This window comes from Macaca thibetana, chromosome 12 (assembly GCF_024542745.1).
Source record: "Macaca thibetana thibetana isolate TM-01 chromosome 12, ASM2454274v1, whole genome shotgun sequence".
In the NCBI taxonomy this organism is placed as follows: domain Eukaryota; kingdom Metazoa; phylum Chordata; class Mammalia; order Primates; family Cercopithecidae; genus Macaca; species Macaca thibetana.
Window position 1 is genome coordinate 27,834,167 of NC_065589.1, and position 20,481 is coordinate 27,854,647.

Genomic DNA, 20,481 nt, shown 5'->3' on the forward strand with positions numbered 1-20,481 from the left:
TTAGTCTGGGAGCTGGGTCTATAGGCATGCACCACCGGGCCTGGCTTATTTTTTAAACAGAGACAAGTTCTTGCTATGTTGCCCAGTGTATGAGTCCATTTTCACACTGCTATAAAGAACTGCCTGAGACTCGGTAATTTATGAATAAATGAGGTTTAACTGACTCACAGTTCTGCAGGCTTAACAGGAAGCATGACTGGGAGGTCTCAGGAAACTTATGATCATGGTGGAAGGCAAAGGTAAAGCAAGGCACATGTTCCCATGGTGGAGCAGGAGAGAGAGAGAGAATAAATGAGGAAATGCCACACACTTTCAAACAACCAGATATCATGAGAACTCACTATCATGAGAACAGCAAGGGGAAGGCCTACTCCTATGATTCAAATACCTCCCACCAGGACCCTTCCCCAACACAAGGGGATTACGATTAGAGATGAGATTTAGTTGGGGACACAGAGCCAAACCATATCACCCAGACTGCTCTCAAACTCCTGGGTTAAAGTGATCCCCCCACCTCAGCCTTCCAGAGTGCTGGGATTAAAGGTATGAGCCACCACACCTGTCCTATGCTTCTAATTCTAAATGTATGAATGCACAGGAAATAATAATCCTGAAACCTTCAGAAATCCCACAAATTATGGAGAGGAGAGTAAGTATGAGCCATTTGCATTCTAAAGACCTTGATCAGACCTCAGAGTCTTAGGATCTCTGAGTCTAAGCTAAGCAACTGACATGTCCCAAGTAAGCTGCTATGGTCTGGATATGCTTTGCTTGGCTCCGCCAAGTCTAATGTTAAAATTTGATCCTTAGTGTTGGAGCTGGGGCCTGATAGGAGGTGTTTGGATTATAGGGGGAGATCCCTCATGAATGGCTTAGTGCCATTCTTGGGGGAGTAAGTAAGTTCTCATTCTTAGTTCCCACAAGAATAGGATGTTGAAAAGAGCCTGGTACCTCCTCCTATCTCTTGCTTCCTCCCTTGCCATACAATCCCTACATACCATGAGCAGGAGCAGCCTGAAGCCCACACCAGAAGCAGATACTGGAACCATACTTCTCGTACAGCCTTAAGAATCACAAGCCAAATAAACTTTTTTTTATTTATAATGTAGCCAGCCTTAGATATTCCTTTATAGCAAAACAGATGTACTGAGATATAAATTTGGTCCCAGGAGTTGGGTGTTGCTATAAAGATACCTGAAAATGTGGAAGAGGCTTTGGAACTGGGTAATGAGCAGAGGTTGGAAAAAGTTGGAGGGCTCAGAAGTAGAAAGATGAGAAAAAGTTTGGAACTTCTTAGACATTGGTTAAGTGGTTGTGACCAAAATGCTGAAAGACATATAAACAGTAAAGGCTGTGCTGATGAGGTCTCAGGTGGAAATGTAGAAACTGTTAGGAACTGGAACAAAGGTCACCTTTGTTACATTATAGCAAATAATTTGGCTGCATTCCATGCATGCCCTAGAGTGGCAATCTACAGTATCCAGCAGAAGAGATTTCTAAGCAGCAAGGTGTTTACAAAGTGATGTGGCTGCTTTCAACAGCTTATAATCAGACGTTGGAGAAAAGGAATGACATAGAGTTTGAATTTATAATTAAAAGAGAAGCAGAGCATAAAAATTTGAAAAATTTGCAGGCTTGCCATGTGGTAGAGAAAAAAGGAGCACTTGCTAGAGAGATCAGCACAGATAAAAGGTAGCCAGGTGCTTACAGTCAAATCAATGGGAAAAAGGCCCAAAAGCCACTTCAGAAATCTTTGAGGCAGCCCCTCCCATCACAGGCCCAGAGGCCTAGGAGGACATAATTGTTTGGGGTACACACCTGGGGCACCACTGCCAGGTGCCACCTTAGGCTGCTGCTTCCTGCATCCCAGCTACTCTGACTCTAGCCATGGTTGAAAGGGCCCCAGATACTGCTCTAGCTGCCACTCCAGAGAGTGCAAGCCATAAGCCTTGGGAAGCTTACATGTGGAATTAAGTCTGCAAGCGCGCAAAATTTAAGAGTAGTGGAGGTTTGGCAGCTTCCACCTCAATTTCACAGGACCTATCAGATAGCCTCGGTGCCCAGGCAGAAGTCTGCCACAGGGGCAGAGCCACTGCAGAGGGCCTCTACTAGGGCAGTGTGGGACCAGTACTGCTGTCCTCCAGATTCCAGAATGGTAGAGTCACCAACAGCCTGCAATCTTAGCCTGGAAAAGCTACAGGCATTGGATTCTAACCAGTGAGAGTGGCCACATGGACTATGCCCAGCAAAAGCCATTGGGACAGGGCTGCCCAAGGCCTTGGGAGCCCACCCACTGAACTAGTGTGGCTATAGGACATGAAGTCAAAGGAGATTATTTTGGGTCTTTAAGATTTAAGGTCTGCCCTGCTCGGTTTTAGACTTGCCTGGGGCCTGTTACTCCTTTCTTTTGGTCAAATTATCCCTTTGGGAAAGGGAATGCTTACCCAATGTCTGTCGCACTATTGTGTCTTGAGATTAAGTAACTTGATTTTGATTTTACAAACTCACAGTTTGCTTTGAGTCTCAGAAGAGATTTTGGACTTTTGGGTTGGTACTGGAACATGTTAACACTTGTGGGAACCATTGGGACAGAATGATTGCAATGTGGGAAGCACATAAGATTTAGGGGCCCAGGGGAGAAATGCTAGAGTTTGGATAAGGTTTGTTAAAAGTGTCATGTTGAAATTTGATCCCCAGTGCTGGAGTTGGGGCCTGATGGAAAGTGTCTGGACCATGGGTGCAGATTTCTCATGAATGGCTTGGTGCTATTCTTGAGTGAGTAAGTGAGTTCTTACTCTCAGTTCTCGCAAGAACTGATTGTTGATAAGAGCCTGGCACCTCCTCTTCTCTATTTCACTTCCTCTCTTGACATGTGATCTCTGCACACCATAAGCAGAAGCGGCCAGAAGCCCTCACCAGAAGAAAATGCTGGTGCCATGCTTTTTGTACAGCCTGAAGAACCACGAGTCAAATAAACCTCCTTTCTTTATAAAGTACCAGCTTCGGGTATTCTTTTATAGCAACACAAATGGATGAAGACATGAGTATTTATACCATTGCACGCTTCTAAGAAAAACAAAACATATATCTCCCTCCCAATCCCATCTCCATCTTCCTTAGATTCACTGGGTCTTTCCTTTGGCCCACCCAAGAACCAGCTTATTGTTCAAGTCTTAATTTCCTTTGGAAGGAGGTTTTGCTGGTGAAGGAAACCAGAATATGTCACCCCAAAATATGCCTAATTTACATAAAAATTATTTTGAGCTGAAGGAAATTAAGCAGCAGCAAATGCAGGAAAAGCTCTCTCTACCCTCCCCCTTTCCTGCCTAAAGGCAGGATATAAATTTTCCTTTACTAGAGACAGCTCTGGACACTTAAACAGCCTAGAGATAACACCAGAGAAATCTGCAAACAAACCTTACTCCATTCATTTCCTTACATGTTTTTACCTTCTTACTGTTTGCCACTCTTAGAAGCCTAAAACCACTTTTCTTTGTCCTGTCATTTCTTGACAAATTTGTTGTTCTTTGTTTGAAGATGCTATATCAGCTAGAGTTCTAAGTCACTGATTTGAGTTACTCTGTTGAGGTTTCTCCTGTGTGATGTGCATTGCATGCATTATAATAAACTGATTTTCTCTTCTTAATCTGTCTTTTTGGTTAATGAGTCCCAGCTAAAAACCCAAGATGGGTGGTCTGGTGCGGTGGCTCACGCCTGTAATCCCAGCACTTTGGGAGGCCGAGGCGGGTGGATCACCAAAGATCAGGAGTTGGACACTGTCTCTACTTAAAAAAAAAACAAAAATTAGCCAGGTGTGGTGGCTAATAGCTGTAGTCTCAGCTACTCCGGGAGGCTGAAACAGGAGAATTGTTTGAACCTAGGAGGTGGAGGTTGCAATGAGCTGAGATTGCCCCACTGCACTCCAGCCTGGGTGACAGAAAGAGACACTGTCTCAAAAAAAAAAAAAAAAAAAAAAAAAAGACAACCTCCAGATGGGTAGAAGTAAGTTTGCTTCCCCTGTGCTGGTAACACGCTCATGCACTGACATCCTTTTGGAGGGTGGCAACTTTGGTAGTTGGGTCAGTCATTCTTCTTGGAGCCCCTGACACCCCCCTGGGATGCCACGAGGAGATGGAGTACAAATTTGCTACTTTCAGAGCCTCTAATCACCAACCCTTCAAGGTCTGGAGCCTTTTTCAGTTTTTGTCATGTCTGGTTCCTGATCTTAGAGTTCCAAAGCCCATCTCCTTTGCTGGACTGTATTCTTTCACAAACTTTTCTTAACTCTGTAAGACAAGCCCCAGATCTCCATTCACCCTAAAGCCAAACTGAGACAAAGGGGTATGAGAGAGAAAAATAAATACCTCTTGTGTTTCTCATATGCCTAAGCTGTGCAAACAAAACACAAATTCATATTTCAGTGGATTACTGTGGAACATAGAAATAAAATGGACCATACCATCTCTTGCCTCTGGCCATGGCATGTACTGCTGTTTCTTCCTGGAATGTGCTGCTTCCCCCTCCTCTTTAACTGGTTACCTCCTACTCTTCACATCTCAGGTTAAACATCACTTAGCAAATTTAAACTATGCCTTAATTCATTATTTCAAAGAATCAACACAGATTAAAGATTTCAAGAACATAAATACACCTTCATATATGATATTCACTACCATAGATTAAATTAAGGAGAGAGTGGCCTCTCAGGACCTGCGAATAAGGAGACATTCCCTTCGGGGGTCCCTACTTCCTTCCTGCAACCTCCTCTTCTTAAAGGCATCTGTGTTTTCAAGGGTTATGGGCTCCTGACCCTTTCCGTCACCCCTTTCCCAAAGTCTTCCCACAGAAAAGGATCATTAATTGCTCATTTCCATCTTAGTGCAAATGTAAATCGATGTGTTAAGTCTCCTGTGGTATTCAGGCTAAGCCAATATTCTCTGATGGAATGAGAGACTTTGTTCCTAAAGAAAATGATGTTAGGCTGCAGGAAGAAAGATTTTACTTATTGCAGTTTAATATTAAGTGACTTTGGACCTGCTCCAACCTCTGTCTATCAGTAAAATAATGCTGCATGTATTCTGATTTTCCCAATAATTACTTTGGAAACTAAATGAGATAATGTATCTGAAAATGTCTATAATCTATACAGTATTACATAAATGCTAGTGCTATTATTAGTAAGTTTTACCAACTTAACATCCATTGGCATTCAAAGCAAATCTGGAGATCCTTTATTCATAATGCCTAGATCTCTCTAAGTTGCTGCATTCAGTATACTTCCATGCAGATTTACAGACAGTTTCAGACTAGTTTCATAAAGTAGAAAGCATATTTCTTTAAGAATAAAACAATACCTATGTCTTGCAATAATTTTTCTTGTAATCTTTTTCAAAATCTTTTGTCTCAGTAGGAGTCTTCTATGTTTTTCTTACTTTTGCACTAGAGAGCATTTTATGTTTCTATATAACTTATTTTTTTCTCTCTGCCCCAAGAGCTAAAATGTGGTATTTATTAAAGTAACTCATTTCTTCATTTTCAATGAAAATGAATTAAATCCACCATTATCTTTTAATTAATTAGGGGAAAAGGTTTTACTTATTATTTCTTACAGTTGAATTACACTGATCTCTAGAGTCTGTGAAATTAAGAAATTTGAACTTAAGGTTGCTGGAACTTTAAATTATTCTGAGTTTTGAGAGAGATGTGGCTATGCCGTCGGAGTCACACGACATGCAGCTGCAACTTCTGACTTTTTTTTTCCTGGAAATAATTATGACCAAAGAGTGCCAGAGATTAGAGTCCCTCAGATCACTGTCCACCCATCCTTAGGGAGTAATAAAGTCATCTTCCTCAGAATGTAGCAATCTATAACCAATCAAATCACTGTAACATATGCACTGGTCTCGTATGAAACACGCAATCTGCTAAAATTTCTCTTTCTGCCTATATAGGTGAAACTTTACCTTCCTCACTTTAAAACATTGATCTCATTTGTTTGCAGTTGTGTCTCCTGGATGGCTATCCTTAACCGTTGCACTGGAATAAATGCTATTCTTAATAATCTCTTCTGACTCTCATTATTTAAGATTGACAAACCTGAAGTCAAAAACAAAACAAATAAAACTACATTTTTCTGCCATATCAAAGATGTACTGTTCAATCATTAGTAGCATGCATTTCATACTTCCTGCATATCACCAAGGCACTATATTTTTCCTTTGATCAAATCTTACGAATTTGGATGATTAAAAATGATCACTGCTTACCCATATTGAAAGTTTAAAGATTTCCAAGCTTATTTAAGCTTCCCTGTTACTGGTTCTTGTGAATCTCTTTTCCCCTGAAGTCATGACATAATTTTGAAAAGTCGGCAGTTAATTATGCTAGGAAAAAAAGAAATAAAAGAATCTGTAAATTTATTTTCTACTACATTGATAGACACTATGAAAGAGTATGGTTGCTTACATGGCTAGGCAATACCCTGTGAACCCAAATCAAATAAGCCACTGAGTTCTTCTCACAATGATACCCTGAAGCATAATCAATCACTCTTCTTTCTCTTTTTAAAATTTATAATTATTTATTTACTTATTTGTTTAATTTTGAGGCAAAGTCTCACTCTGTCACCCAGGCTAGAGTGTAGTGGTGCAATTTCGGCTCACTGCAAGCTCCACCTCCAGGGTTCAAGTGATTCTCCTGCCTCAGCCTCCCGAGTGGCTGGAATTACAGGTGCACACCACCAAGCCCAGCTAATTTTTGTATTTTTAGTAAAAATGGGGTTTTGCCATGTTGGCCAGGCTGGTCTCGAACTCCTGACCTCAAGTGATCTGCCTGCCTCAGCCTCCCAAAGTACTGGGATTACAGGCATGAGCCACTAGCCCGGTCAATCAATCATTTTTCAAATTCAACCAACTGACCTCATGGACCCTTTATGTACTAAGTAGCTCAGATTGTCAGAAAGTAAACTATAGGTCATGAGTCAGCACGCTTAGATCCTGAAAATGTTGGCCATTTTCCTCAGTCATTCATTCACTCATTCATTCAACAAATATTTTTGGCCATCCATGTGTCAGGCACCCATTTGGATGAACAAGTGCCTGAGCTAAGCATTCAGGTGAATAAAGAAATAGGATTCCCTGCTATCATGGAAATTACAATCAAGTGGAAAGAGAATAAACAATATATAAAACAAGATAATCATGAAGCATGCTCATGAGGGAGACCGAATGGCACAGGAAGAGAGAGCGACTCATTTAGATTGGATGGTCATGAAGTGCCTGAGTACATGAAATTTGTTTGAAGATCTGAAAGAGAGAGCCTACCAAACAAAGAACCAAAAGTGGAATGTTCCTGACCCATGGAACAGAAATGTAACCCTCAAAGCAGGAACAGACTTGGCCTTCTCGGTATTTCTGCAAGAAGCCAGTAAAATCACCTTTGCAAAGATTATGACAGTAAGAGAAATCTAGTCTAGCATGGCTGACTCCATTCTTGCTTCTAGTCTCACAGGCTGGCTGTCCTCGCTCATTCCTGGGGTGAGACCAAGCTAACCATGGGAGGAATTCAGTTTTTAGTTTAACTTTGAAGAAAGAATAACAATAGTCCCTCCCTAAAACTGACACTCTCTTTGTCTGGGGACTGACACCACCTTTGTAAGTCTAATGAAAAGCCATAAGATTAGGATTATGGGAAGGGCCTGATTTCTGCTAAGATGTAGGCATAGCTTGCCTTTCTGTAATCATTTTACTGTGCTGGAGACCACAATATTTGTAACTTCCCCAACTGCTTCTAAGATAACATCACTATTGTAGAAATTAAGATTGTAGAAATTAAGATTGGTCTTTTGAGATATTTTTCAGACTTCTGCATTCTGCGGCTGACTCCACTCAGACCTGTGACTCATGACTCAACTGGTCCTGTGGCTCCCACACAGAGGCTGGATCAGTGCATGAGAATCATTTTCCACATCCCTATGATTTCATTCCCAACCAATCAGCAGCACCCCTTCCCCAGCTCCATGCCTGTAAAATTATCCATAAAAACCCTAGTATCTGAGTTCTCAGGGAGGCTGATTTAAGTAACAAACTCCCATCCTTCTGCTTGGTTAGCTCTGTATTTATTAAATTCTTTCTCTACTATAATACTGCTGTTTCAGTACATTGGTTCTATCTGCATATTAGGCAAGAATAACCCACTGGGCAATTACACCATGTATGCTGCTTAGTGATCGCAGGCAACAGTGGTAGGACATAAAAGAGACAGAAGTAGGGCTACGTGGCTGGGCACAGTGGTTCACGCTTGTAATCCCAGCACTTTGGGAGGCTGAGGCAGGTGGATCATGAGGTCAGGAGTTTGAGACCAGCCTGGCCGACACAGTGAAACCGTGTCTTTACTAAAAAATACAAAAATTAGCTGGGAGTGATGGCAGGTGCTTGTAATCCCAGCTACTTGGGAGGCTGAGGCAGGAGAATCACTTAAACCCAGGAGGTGGAGGTTGCAGTGAGCCAAGATCGTGCCACTGCACTCCAGCCTGGGTGACAGAGCGAGACCTTGTCTCAAAAACAAAAAAAGTAGGGCTACATAATGAGCTCATAAAGATCAAAGTAAGAGGTTTAGCTTTTCCTTCAAGCAGGAGAAGCAGCCATAGGAGTCCTAAGCTGTGTAGTTACAGGGTCTGTTTACGTTTATAACATCACTTTGGCTGCTCTGTGTGGAATGAATTATAAAACTGCAAGACTGGAAATAGAAAACTAATAGTGAAGTTACTGCAATGGCCTAGAAGAGAGATGTTAGTGCCTTGGACCAGGGTAAGAGCAAGGTAGAGAGATAAAAGTTAATGAATTCGTGATACATTTGAAGATAAAGCCAATAGTAATCAAAATATTAAATATTGAGGAGAGAATGAGGGAGAGAAATCAAAGATATTTCCTAAATTTTTAAACTGAGGCACTGTGTTGATAGCATGTCATTTACTGAGATAAGGCTAAGGGTGGGTAAGTTTTTGATGGAAAATCAAAAATTTTATGAAAAGTAGGAACCCCAGGAAAGAGAAAGTAATATACCAGAATAATATAGCTATCAGATTACAGCATGAAATACATCAATCAGTGTTAGCTGAGCTACAATTAAGCAGGAAAGAAATGTGATTCTTCCAGAGATTATCTTACTTTAATGCACAGAAGGCTAACAAATAGGCACAAGTTATTTAATGGGCCGGAGCTTGCAGCGTACAGCGATTGCATTTATGCGACAATGTACATGGACTCCTGGCACTTTTTACTGAATATTATAAAACATTGATACATTTAATTTTATCCAATAAATCAGAAATCACTTTGCTAGAATAAATATTTATATGTTATATATAATATATGTAAAATTAGCATATATATACACATATATAAAATCTAAAAAGTGCCTGGCACTTTTAATATACAGTAGTATAGTATATTGTCAAGAAACACTTGCTGAATAAATGCAAAGATGTATAAAATACAAAATTTTGAGTACATACGCTCATGAAAGAGGTATGAAAAAGGCAACTACACATCATAAACTATTTAGAGATGTGTTAACAACACTTGATTGTTAGACAAATGGTAGCAACAAGCAATGGTGAACCTGTAACAGCAGGCTTCTGGAAGTCAGTCTGAGAATCACTCAGACAAAATAATTCATTCTGAATTGTAGCTAAAAACTAGATCCAGTTATCAGTTCTATACAAATTACTTAATTTGGGTCTCTCAAACACAAACGTCTAAAGCAGCCAGTCAGGAAATAGCTGAGCAAAGGCACTGGAACCATTGGGAGTGGTGAGCATGGAATAAACTAGAGGACACTTGCTTGGTTCAGAAGCACGTATTTCTCAGCTCTTTTAGTCATTATCATGTTGGATTGAGAGTGCCATATTGCCAGATGCTTCCATTTTTCAAGACTTTTACACACTGGCAATTCCATTATTCGGAAAATGCCACCTGGCCAAATTTGGCTCTTGGATTCTTAATTCTGACCTTGGACTTAATCTTCCCGGGCCTCAGATGATATAATTATGTGACAGTGCTAAGTAAACTAAACACCATTGTTTTGGTGGTTCATAACATTTTAGGTCACACACTTTTCCAAGAATCTGATGAAATTATGGATACTTTCCTCAAAACAACTTGATACAAATGACATTTTGGATAAAATTTCAGGATATTCATGGGCCCCTTGAAGGGTGTTCATGAACTGTTAAGGATTACATGGACCCAGCTTTAGAATCCCTGGGTTAAACAAATAAAATATTACAATATTATAATGATGTCTCTTTTTTTCTTTAACTGCCAGGAAGCTCAGACCCAGATCTATGGCTCTAACATAATAATAATGTAAAATCTTAAAATGTCTACTTTTCAGTTTGATTTTGTTCCTAGTTCTTGACCTTCTAAAATTCCTTTTATTTAAACTGTAACAGGAGTAATACTAATGGACATATATTTGTTCCAAATGAAGAGTAACTGTGAAGTAAAGACAGTTCTCTAGTATCCTCTTAGCTTTTTCTTCTTCTTTCATTTTCTCCTTGTAAGTTATTCTCCGCCCTTTTCTGATTGTGCTCATGCTACCTTGGTTGCTCAGAGTTCCCCAAGGCTGCCCCCTACCCAAGTCCATTGTCTCTGGGTAACAATCTGTGTCTTGCATCTGCCTTGGGCTAACTCCCTTAGAGCTCTGCTGACATCTTCCTCTTTCAGCAGAACTTCAGAACTGTCTATGTGTCTCATTTGGACAATCACAGTCTGCTTTACAATGTTATTAAATGTTTTGCAACATGATTGTGCCATAGGGCTATACAAAGTTTGGTGTCTTGTCCCTCTTTTATAGGCTCCATGGCTTAGCAAAGCGGTGAGTATAGATGACAGCTTAATAGACACCGATTAAGTTTGACTGTACTACTTGTTATTCAACGCCTGCTGTTTTTTCTATTTTTTCAAACAGGCAAATCTCTCAACAAAAATGTCACTTTTTCAATAAGTTTCCACCAGGTGATATAATGAAACCTGGATCCACAAGTGATCATCAGGATTTGGGCAGATGAATAATATTTCTGTTTGGAAGCCATAAGAACTAGTGCTATAATTAATTTGACTGAATTCTAGGGATGATGAAGTGAACATAGATCACTGGGAAGTGGAAGATTAACAAGATAATATGTTCCTTGCTATATAGTTATAATCTGGGAGTTTATGGTTTCTGATAATTTCTCAATCCATTTTATACTTTTATTAAACCTGTGTTATTAGGTTACAAGTTACTAGACTTAGATGTAGCCTGTTCATCGCAAAACATGGCCTTCAAGTAAATGCTAATATGGCTTCTAAAGGTTAATGTCACCAGAGTCAGATTTTTCTAAGCAGCAGTTTAAAAGATTTGACATTTTCTGAGTTGCCCCTGAGAAAGTGCCTCTTTAAAAGCACACCTCCTGCCAGAACGTAGCACTTTCAGAAGCTAGACTCCATTCAACAAACACTGAGTGCCTACTATATACTAGGCATGCTGGTATGGGAGGAAAAGGAGTGCTTGCCTTCGAGACAATAGAGATAGTGATTAGATTTAAAAGAACAAACACTAACCCCATCCTCTCCCCACTGTTTGGTAGTGAAATAGCACAGCAAGGACAGGTAACCTGAGAGTATAAAGGAAGAGCCCATTAGGGCAACTTGGGAGCACAGAAAGACTTCCTGTTTTCAGACATGAGTCAGAATTATGGAGTTTATATTTCTGACATCTATCAACACCACATATTAATAGTCCATCGTCTCATATTTCTTGAATTTATATTGTGTCATCTTGGAACAACCAAAAAAAAGTAAATATAATCATCCATTAATGGATCCCTGTGGACACCAAAATCCTCAGGTGCTCATGTCTCTTATATAAAACGACATGGTATTTGCTAATAACCTACACACATTCTCCCATATACTTTGAATCACCTCTAGAGTACTTATATTATCTAATACCATGTAAATGCTATGTAAATAGTTGTTATACTGTGTATTTTTAGTTTGTATTATTAGTATTCTTGCAGTGTTTTTTGGAATATTTTCAATCTATGGTTGTGTGAATCAATCCATGGTTCAGACATGGAACCGACAGGCACACAGGACCTACGGTATAGACCCAGCATGAAATTGTGTGATGGCGCTCAGCTATAAGGTAGCCATCCCAGAGATCCATAACATGTTTGTATCAGTTAATTTTTCAGACTATCATATTATTAGCAGGCACCCAGGACTGGTCTAACAGTTACAGAATGAGAATCAGAAGGTCTAGTTATGCATAACGAACTTCCTACAGAAGTACCTTCTAAAAAGAGGCTCTGGGCCTGGTAGGCAGTGTCTCAGCAGTGGGCAGTCTAATTGCAAGTTTAATTGCATATAATTTCTTCGGTGAAAGGAGAATGGATTCTATTATTCTATGAGCCTATAGAATAATAAGGGTACAAATAATTACAATTGAGGAAATACAATAAATCCGAGGGAGAATACCCAAATTCATTAAATATTATTCATTATCAGTTACAGTTGTATACAGCAAGTCTAAGAGGATTGCAAAGTGCTTAGGATAAGGGGGAAGGTAGGTTGACTTTAGGAAAACTATCAATGAGTTGTTATCGCTATTGATTTTCTTGCAGAAGTTAAGGTTCTTCCCCTTTGGAAGAAAGGAGGGGGAAAGGGCTGGGGGTAGGAATAAATGCAGAATCAAGTAAAAGTGAGAGAATCATATAACAAAGACCAAGTTGCAATTTGTCCGATTTATGCAAACAAATTAAGTTGGAGCAAAGCAGATGCGAAGATTCAGTAGAAATTTATGAGTATGGTGACTTCTCTGAGTGGAAGCCCAATTTGAAACCCCAGAATCCACATTCACAATTCAAGGTTCTTTCCATCATAATCTGATGCCTGTTATTTTTATGATCATGAATTTGAAAGCTTCGGAGAGGTAGAGTAAAATGTCAAGGGGGTATTTTCCGCTCAGAGACCCTTTTCCTCCACAGAGGAAGCTGTTTCTCTTTCTCTTCTCTTCTCCACTCCTAAAAGAAAGAAAAAAAAAAAACCCAGCAGTTGTTTGCAATCCACAGAGATTGTGTATAGGAAAGACATGGCAGTTACTTTGGTCCAGAATTTTCATAATCTTTTTTTTTTTATGCATCTCTCACAGGGATATACAATTTTTCAATCCCCCTTGGGAACTTTTAAATCATTTGGTAATTTTTATGTACTAAGTTTACGTGTGTGTGTGTTATATAATTCATACGTATATGAATTATAAAGTTGTCTTCAGTGATCAACTTTAATCATTCCTGGTTAAGAAAGGAAGAGGACCCCTCTGTCTTTATAAATTTATGTCTTGCTTTTAGGCAAAAAAAGGAAGGGCAGAGATCTTTTCTTGTATCTGCTTCTTCTCCAATGCCGTCAGCTCAAAATAATCCTTATGCCAAAGGAGTATATTTTGAGGTGACATATTCTGGTCTCCTATAAGACCATAATTACATTTTAAACTGTCTTAATTTATAGTTATGTTTTCCCTATATATACATACAACAAAGTTAAGGAAGGTCAAACCTCTAAGGGTAAAATCAAAACATACTTCTAATGTTTTAAAAATTTAGTCATTTATAGGATGTTTGGAAAGACAGGCCATTCTTGACTATTCAGAGATCAGAGTGAGTTTTCATAATCAAACTCCTGGACTTCATAATACATAATACAAAACTGGCCACTTACAAAATTAGTCATCAATCAACACGGAGTCCTGTCTGCCTCTCATTAGCCTCTATACTTCTCATTGCCTAAAGCATCAGTACCTGGACAATATGATATAAAACACAAAATAAATCAAATTCAAAGTGAAAATGCAAATATTGCACTGCATGCAAGCTTTCTTCAAGTCATTGAAAGTGATAATGGAGAATTATCAGAATCATAAGCAAATAAGAATTAAACCACTCAACAACTAAAGAGAAATGCAAGAGCCATGATGACAAGTTAGGAGCTTCAAAAGATAATAATTTGGTCCTTACGAAAATGGGGATTAAGAACGTCATGTCTTACTATCAAAAACATTGTTTTGGCAGGACGTGGTGGCTCCCACCTGTAATCCCAGGACTTTGGGAGGCCGAGGGGGGTGGATCACAAGGTCAGGAGTTCAAGACAAGCCTAGCCAAGAGAGTGAAACCTCGTCTCTACTAAAAATACAAAAAAATTAACTGGGTGTGGTGGCGGGTACCTGTAGTCCCAGCTATTTGGGAGGCGGAGGCAGAGAATTTCTTTTTTTTTTTTTTTGAGACGGACTCTCGCTCTGTCGCCCAGGCTGGAGAGCAGTGGTGTGATCTCCGCTCACTGCAAGCTCCGCCTCTGGGTTCACGCCTTCTCCTGCCTCAGCCTCCCCAGTAACCCGGACTACAGGCGCCCACCACCATGCCTGGCTAATTTTTTGTATTTTTAGTAGAGACGGGGTTTCACCGTGTTAGCCAGGATGGTCTCGATCTCCTGACCTCGTGATCCACCCACCTCGGCCTCCCAAAGTGCTAGGATTACAGGCACGAGCCACCGTGCCCGGCCAGAGGATTTCTTAAACCCGGGAGGTGGAGGTTGCAGTGAGCCAAGATCGCACCACTGCACTCCAGCCTGGGCGACAGAGCAAGACTCCGTTTCAAAAAAAAAAATTAATAATAATAATAACAATAAAAACATTGTTATGCAATGTTACACTCCCAAATTAGGGAATTTTATTTGTCATTCTACAGAGCCAGACTCCATTTCAAAAAATAATAATAATAAAAAATAAAAAAGCATTGTTTTACAATGTTACACTCTCAAACTATGGGATTTTTTCATTCATTCTAAAAATCAACACATAATTGCAGTTACAAACTAAATATTAAATGTAATTCATTTATTTATTTATTTTAAATTATACTTTAAGTTCTAGGGAGCATGTGCACAATGTGCAGGTTTGTTATATATGTATACATGTGCCATGTTGGTGTGCTGCACCCATTAACTCGTCATTTACATTAGGTATATCGCCTAATGCTATCCCTCGCCCCTCTCCCCACCCCAACAGGCCCCGATGTGGGATGTTCACCACCCTGTGTCCAAGTGTTCTCATTGTTCAATTCCCACAATTCAACATGCAGTATTTGGTTTCCTGTCCTTGCGATAGTTTGCTTAGAATGACAGTTTCCAGCTTCATCCATATACCTACAAAGGACATGAACTCATCCTTTTTTATGGCGGCATTCTATTCAATAGTGTATATGTGCCACATTTTCTTAGTCCAGTCTATCATTGATGGACATTTGGGTTGGTTCCAAGCCTTTGCTATTGTGAATAGTGCTACAACAAACATACATGTGCATGTGTCTTTACAGCAGCATAATTTATAATCCTTTGGGTATATCCCCAGTAATGGGATGGCTGGGTCAAATGGTATTTCTAGTTTTAGATCCTTGAGTTTACAGTCCCACCAACAGTGTAAAAGTGTTCCTAATTCTCCACATCCTCTCCAGCACCTGTTGTTTCCTGACTTTTTAATGATCACCATTCTAACTGGTGTGAGATGGTATGTCATTGTGAATTTGATTTGCATTTCTCTGATGGCTAGTGATGATGAGCATTTTTCTATGTGTCTGTTGGCTGCACAAATGTCTTCTTTTGAGAAGTGTCTGTTCATATCCTTTGCCCACTTTTTGATGGGGTTGTTTGATTTTTTTCTTGTAATTTGTTTCTTTGTAGATTCTGGATATTAGCCCTTTGTCAGATGAGTAGATTGTAAAAATTTTCTCCCATTCTGTAGGTTGCCTGTTCACTCTGATGGTAGTTTCTTTTGCTGTGCAGAAGCTCTTTAGTTTAATTAGATCCCATTTGTCAATTTTGGCTTTTGTTGCCATTGCTTTTGGTGTTTTAGACATGAAGTCCTTACCCATGCCTATGTCCTGAATGGTATTGCCTAGGTTTTCTTCTAGAGCTTTTGTGGTTTAAGTCTAATGTTAAGTCTAACATTCTAGGTCTAACATTTAAGTCTCCAATCCATCTTGAATTAGTTTTTGTATAAGGTGTAAGAAGGGATCCAGTTTCAGCTTTCTACTTATGGCTAGCCAGTTTTCCCAGCACCATTTATTAAATAGGGAATCCTTTCCCCATTTCTTGTTTTTGTCAGGTTTGTCAAGGATCAGATGGTTGTAGATGTGTGGTATCATTTCTGAGGCCTCTGTTCTGTTCCATTGGTCTATATCTCTGCTTTGGTATCAGTACCATGCTGTTTTGGTTAATGTAGCCTTGTAGTATAGTTTGAAGTCAGGTTGTGTGATGCCTCCAGCTTTATTCTTTTGGCTCAGGATTGTCTTGGCAATGCAGGCTCTTTTTTGGTTCCATATGAACTTTAAAGCAGTTTTATTCAATCCTGTGAAGAAAGTCATTGGTAACTTAATGGGGATGGCATTGAATGTACAAATTACCTTGGGCAGTATGGCCATTTTCACAATATTGATTCTTCCTATCCATGAGCATGGAATATTTTTCCATTTGTTTGTGTCCTCTCTTATTTTGTTGAGCAGTGGTTTGTAGTTCTCCTTGAAGAGGTCCTTCACATCCCTTGTAAGTTAGATTCTTAGGTGTTTTATTCTCTTTGAAGCAATTGAGAATGGGAGTTCACTCATGATTTGGCTGTTTGTCTGTTATTGCTGCACAGGAATGCTTGTGATTTTTGCACATTGATTTTTATCCTGAGACTTTGCTGAAGTTGCTTACCAGCTTAAGGAGATTTTGGGCTGAGATGGGGTTTTCTAAATACACAATCATGTTATCTGTAAACAGGGACAATTTTACTTCCTCTTTTCCTAATTGAATACCCTTTATTTGTTTCTCCTGCCTGATTGCCCTGGCCAGAACTTCCAACACTGTGTTGAATACGAGTGGTGAGAGAGGGCAACCCTGTCTTGTGCCAGTTTTCAAAGGGTATGCTTCCAGTTTTTGCCCATTCAGTATGATATTGGCTGTGGGTTTGTCATAAATAGGTCTTATTATTTTGAGATACATCCCATCAATACCTAGTTTATTGAGAGTTTTTAGCATGAAGGGCTGTTGAATTTTGTTGAAGGCCTTTTCTGCATCTACTGAAATAATTATGTGTTTTTTGTCTTTGGTTCTGTTTATACGATGGATTACATTTATTGATTTGTGTATGTTGTACCAGCCTTGGATCCCAGGGATGAAGCCAACTTGATTGTGGTGGATAAGCTTTTTGATGTTCTGCTGGATTCGGTTTGCCAGTATTTTATTGAGGATTTTTGCATCGATATTTATCACAGATATTGGTATAAAATTCTCTTTTTTTTGTTGTCTCTGCCAGGCTTTGGTATCAGGATGATGCAGGCCTCATAAAAAGAGTTAGGGAGGATTTCCCTCTTTTTCTATTGATTGGAATAATTTCAGAAGGAATGGTAATGGTGCCAGCTCCTCCTTGTACCTCTGGTAGAATTCAGCTGTGAATCCATCTGGTCCTGTACTTTTTTTGGTTGGTAAGTTATTAATTATTGCCTCAATTCCAAAGCCTGTTATTGGTCTATTCAGGGATTCAACTTCTTCCTGGTTTAGTCTTGGGAGGGTGTATGTGTCCAGGAATTTATCCATTTCTTCTAGATTTTCAAGTTTATTTGCTTAGAGGTGTTTATAGTATTCTCTGATGGTAGCTTCTATTTCTATGGGAATCGGTGGTAATATCCCCTTTATCATTTTTTATTGCATCTATTTGATTCTTCTTTCTTTTCTTCTGTATTAGTCTTGCTAGTGGTCTATGAATTTTGTTGATCTTTTCAAAAAACCAGCTCCTGGATTCACTGATTGTTTTGAAGGGTTTTTTTGTGTCTCTATCTCCTCCAGTTCCGCTCTGATCTTAGTTATATCTTGTCTTCTGCTAGCTTTTCAATGTGTTTGCTCTTGCTTCTCTAGTTCTTTTAATTGTGATGTTAAGGTGTCAATTTTAGATCTTTCCTGCTTTCTCTTATGGGCATTTAGTGCTATAAATTTCCTTCTACACACTGCTTTAAATGTGTCCCAGAGATCCTGGTATGTTGTATCTTTGTTTTCTCATTTGCTTAAAAGAACATCTTTATTTCTGCCTTCATTTCGTTATTTACCTAGTAGTCATTCAGGAGCAGGTCGTTCAGTTTCCATGTGGTTCTGCGGTTTTAAGTGAGTTTCTTAATCATGAGTTCTAGTTTGATTGCACTGTGGTCTGAGACACAGTTTGTTATAACTTCTGTTCTTTTACATTTGCTGAGGAGTGCTTTACTTCCAACTATGTGGTCAATTTTGGAATAAGTGCGATGTGGTGCTGAGAAGAATGTATATTCTGTTGATTTGGGGTGGAGAGTTCTGTAGATGTCTATTAGGTCCGCTTGGTGCAGAGTTGAGTTCAAGTCCTGGATATCCTTGTTAAGTTTCTGTCTCGTTGATCTGTCTAATGTTGACAGTGGGGTGTTAAAGTCTCCCATTATTATTTTGTGGGAGTCTAAGTCTCTTTGTAAATCTCTAAGGCCTTGCTTTATGAATCTGGGTGCTCCTGTATTGACTGCATATATATTTAGGATAGTTAGCTCTTCCTGATGAATTGATCCCTTTACCATTATGTAATGGCTTTTTGTCTCTTTTGATCCTTGATGGTTTAAATTCTGTTTTATCAGAGACTAGGATTGCAACCCCTGCTTTTATTTGTTTTCCATTTGCTTGGTAGATCTTCCTCCATCCCTTTATTTTGAGCCTATGTGTGTCTCTGCATGTGAGATGGGTTTCCTGAACACAGCAAACTGATGGTCTTGATTCTTTATCCAATTTGCCAGTCTGTGTCTTTTAATCGGACCATTTAGTCCATTTACATTTAAGGTAAATATTGTTATGTGTGAACTTGATCCTGTCATTATGATGTTAGCTGGTTATTTTGTTCGTTAGTTGATGCAGTTTCTTCCTAGCATCGATGGTCTTTACATTTTGACATGTTTTTGCAATGGCTGGTACCGGTTGTTCCTTTCCATGTTTAGTGCTTCCTTCAGGATCTCTTGTAAGGCAGGCCTGGTGGTGACAAAATCTCTAACATATCATGCTCATGGAGAGGAAGAATCAATATTGTGAAAATGGCCATACTGCCCAAGGTAATTTGTACATTCAATGCCATCCCCATCAAGCTACCAATGACTTTCTTCACAGAATTGGAAAAAACTGCTTTAAAGTTCATATGGAACCAAAAAAGAGCCCGCATTGCCAAGACAATCCTAAGCCAAAAGAATAAAGCTGGAGGCATCATGCTACCCGACTTCAAACTATACTACAAGGCTATAGTAACCAAAACAGCATGGTACTGGTACCAAAAGAGAGATGTAGACCAATGGAACAGAACAGAGCCCTCAGAAATAATACCACACACCTACAGCCATCTGATCTTTGACAAGCCTGACAAAAATAAGAAATGGGGAAAGGATTCCCTATTTAATAAATGGTGCTGGGAAAATTGGCTAGCCATAAGTAGAAACCTGATACCGGATCCTTTCCTTACTCCTTATACAAAAATTAATTCAAGATGGATTAGAGACTTAAATGTTAGACTTAAATCCATAAAAACCCTAGAAGAAAACCTAGGTAATACCATTCAGGACATAGGCATAGGCAAGGATTTCATGTCTAGAATCCCAAAATCAACGGCAACAAAAGTCAAAATTGACAAATGGGACCTAATTAAACTAAAGAGCTTCTGTACAGCAAAAGAAACTACCATCAGAGTGAACAGGTAACCTACAGAATGGGAGAAAATTTTTGCAATCTACTCATCTGTCAAAGGGCTAATATGCAGAACCTATAAAGAACTCAATCAAATTTACAAGAAAAAAACAAACAACCCCATCAAAAAGTGGGCAAAGGATATGAACAGACACTTCTCAAAAGAAGACATTCATACAGCCAACAGACACACGAAAAAATGCTCATCATCACTCACCATCAGAGAAATGCAAATCAAAACCACAATGAGATACCATCTCACACCAGTTAGAATGGCAATCATTAAAATATCAGGAAACAACAGGTGCTGGGGAGGATGTGGAGAAATAGGAATACTTTTACACTATTGGTGGGACTGTAAACTACTTCAGCCATTGTGGAAAATAGTGTGGCGACTCCTCAAGGATCTAGAACTAGAAATACCATTGGACCCAGCCATCCCATTACTGGGGATATACCCAAAGGATTATAAATCATGCTGCTATAAAGACACATGCACATATATGTTTATTGCAACACTATTCACAATAGCAAAGACTTGGAATCAACCCAAATGTCCATCAGTGACAGACTGGATTACGAAAATATGGCACATATACACCATGGAATACTATGCAGCCATAAAAAAGGATGAGTTCGTGTCCTTTGTAGGGACATGGATGCAGCTGGA

At 39.4% G+C, this 20,481-nt stretch overlaps 1 long non-coding RNA gene across 1 annotated transcript in view; it reads right to left on the reverse strand.

Annotated features, from left to right (window-relative positions):
- Positions 1-20,481, reverse strand: part of LOC126932467 (uncharacterized) — a 158,505-nt gene that overhangs the window by 121,654 nt on the left and 16,370 nt on the right. Inside the window, exon 2 of the long non-coding RNA XR_007718197.1 lies at positions 6,267-6,383. This is a non-coding gene — a long non-coding RNA (uncharacterized LOC126932467). The remainder of the gene's footprint in view (positions 1-6,266; positions 6,384-20,481) is intronic.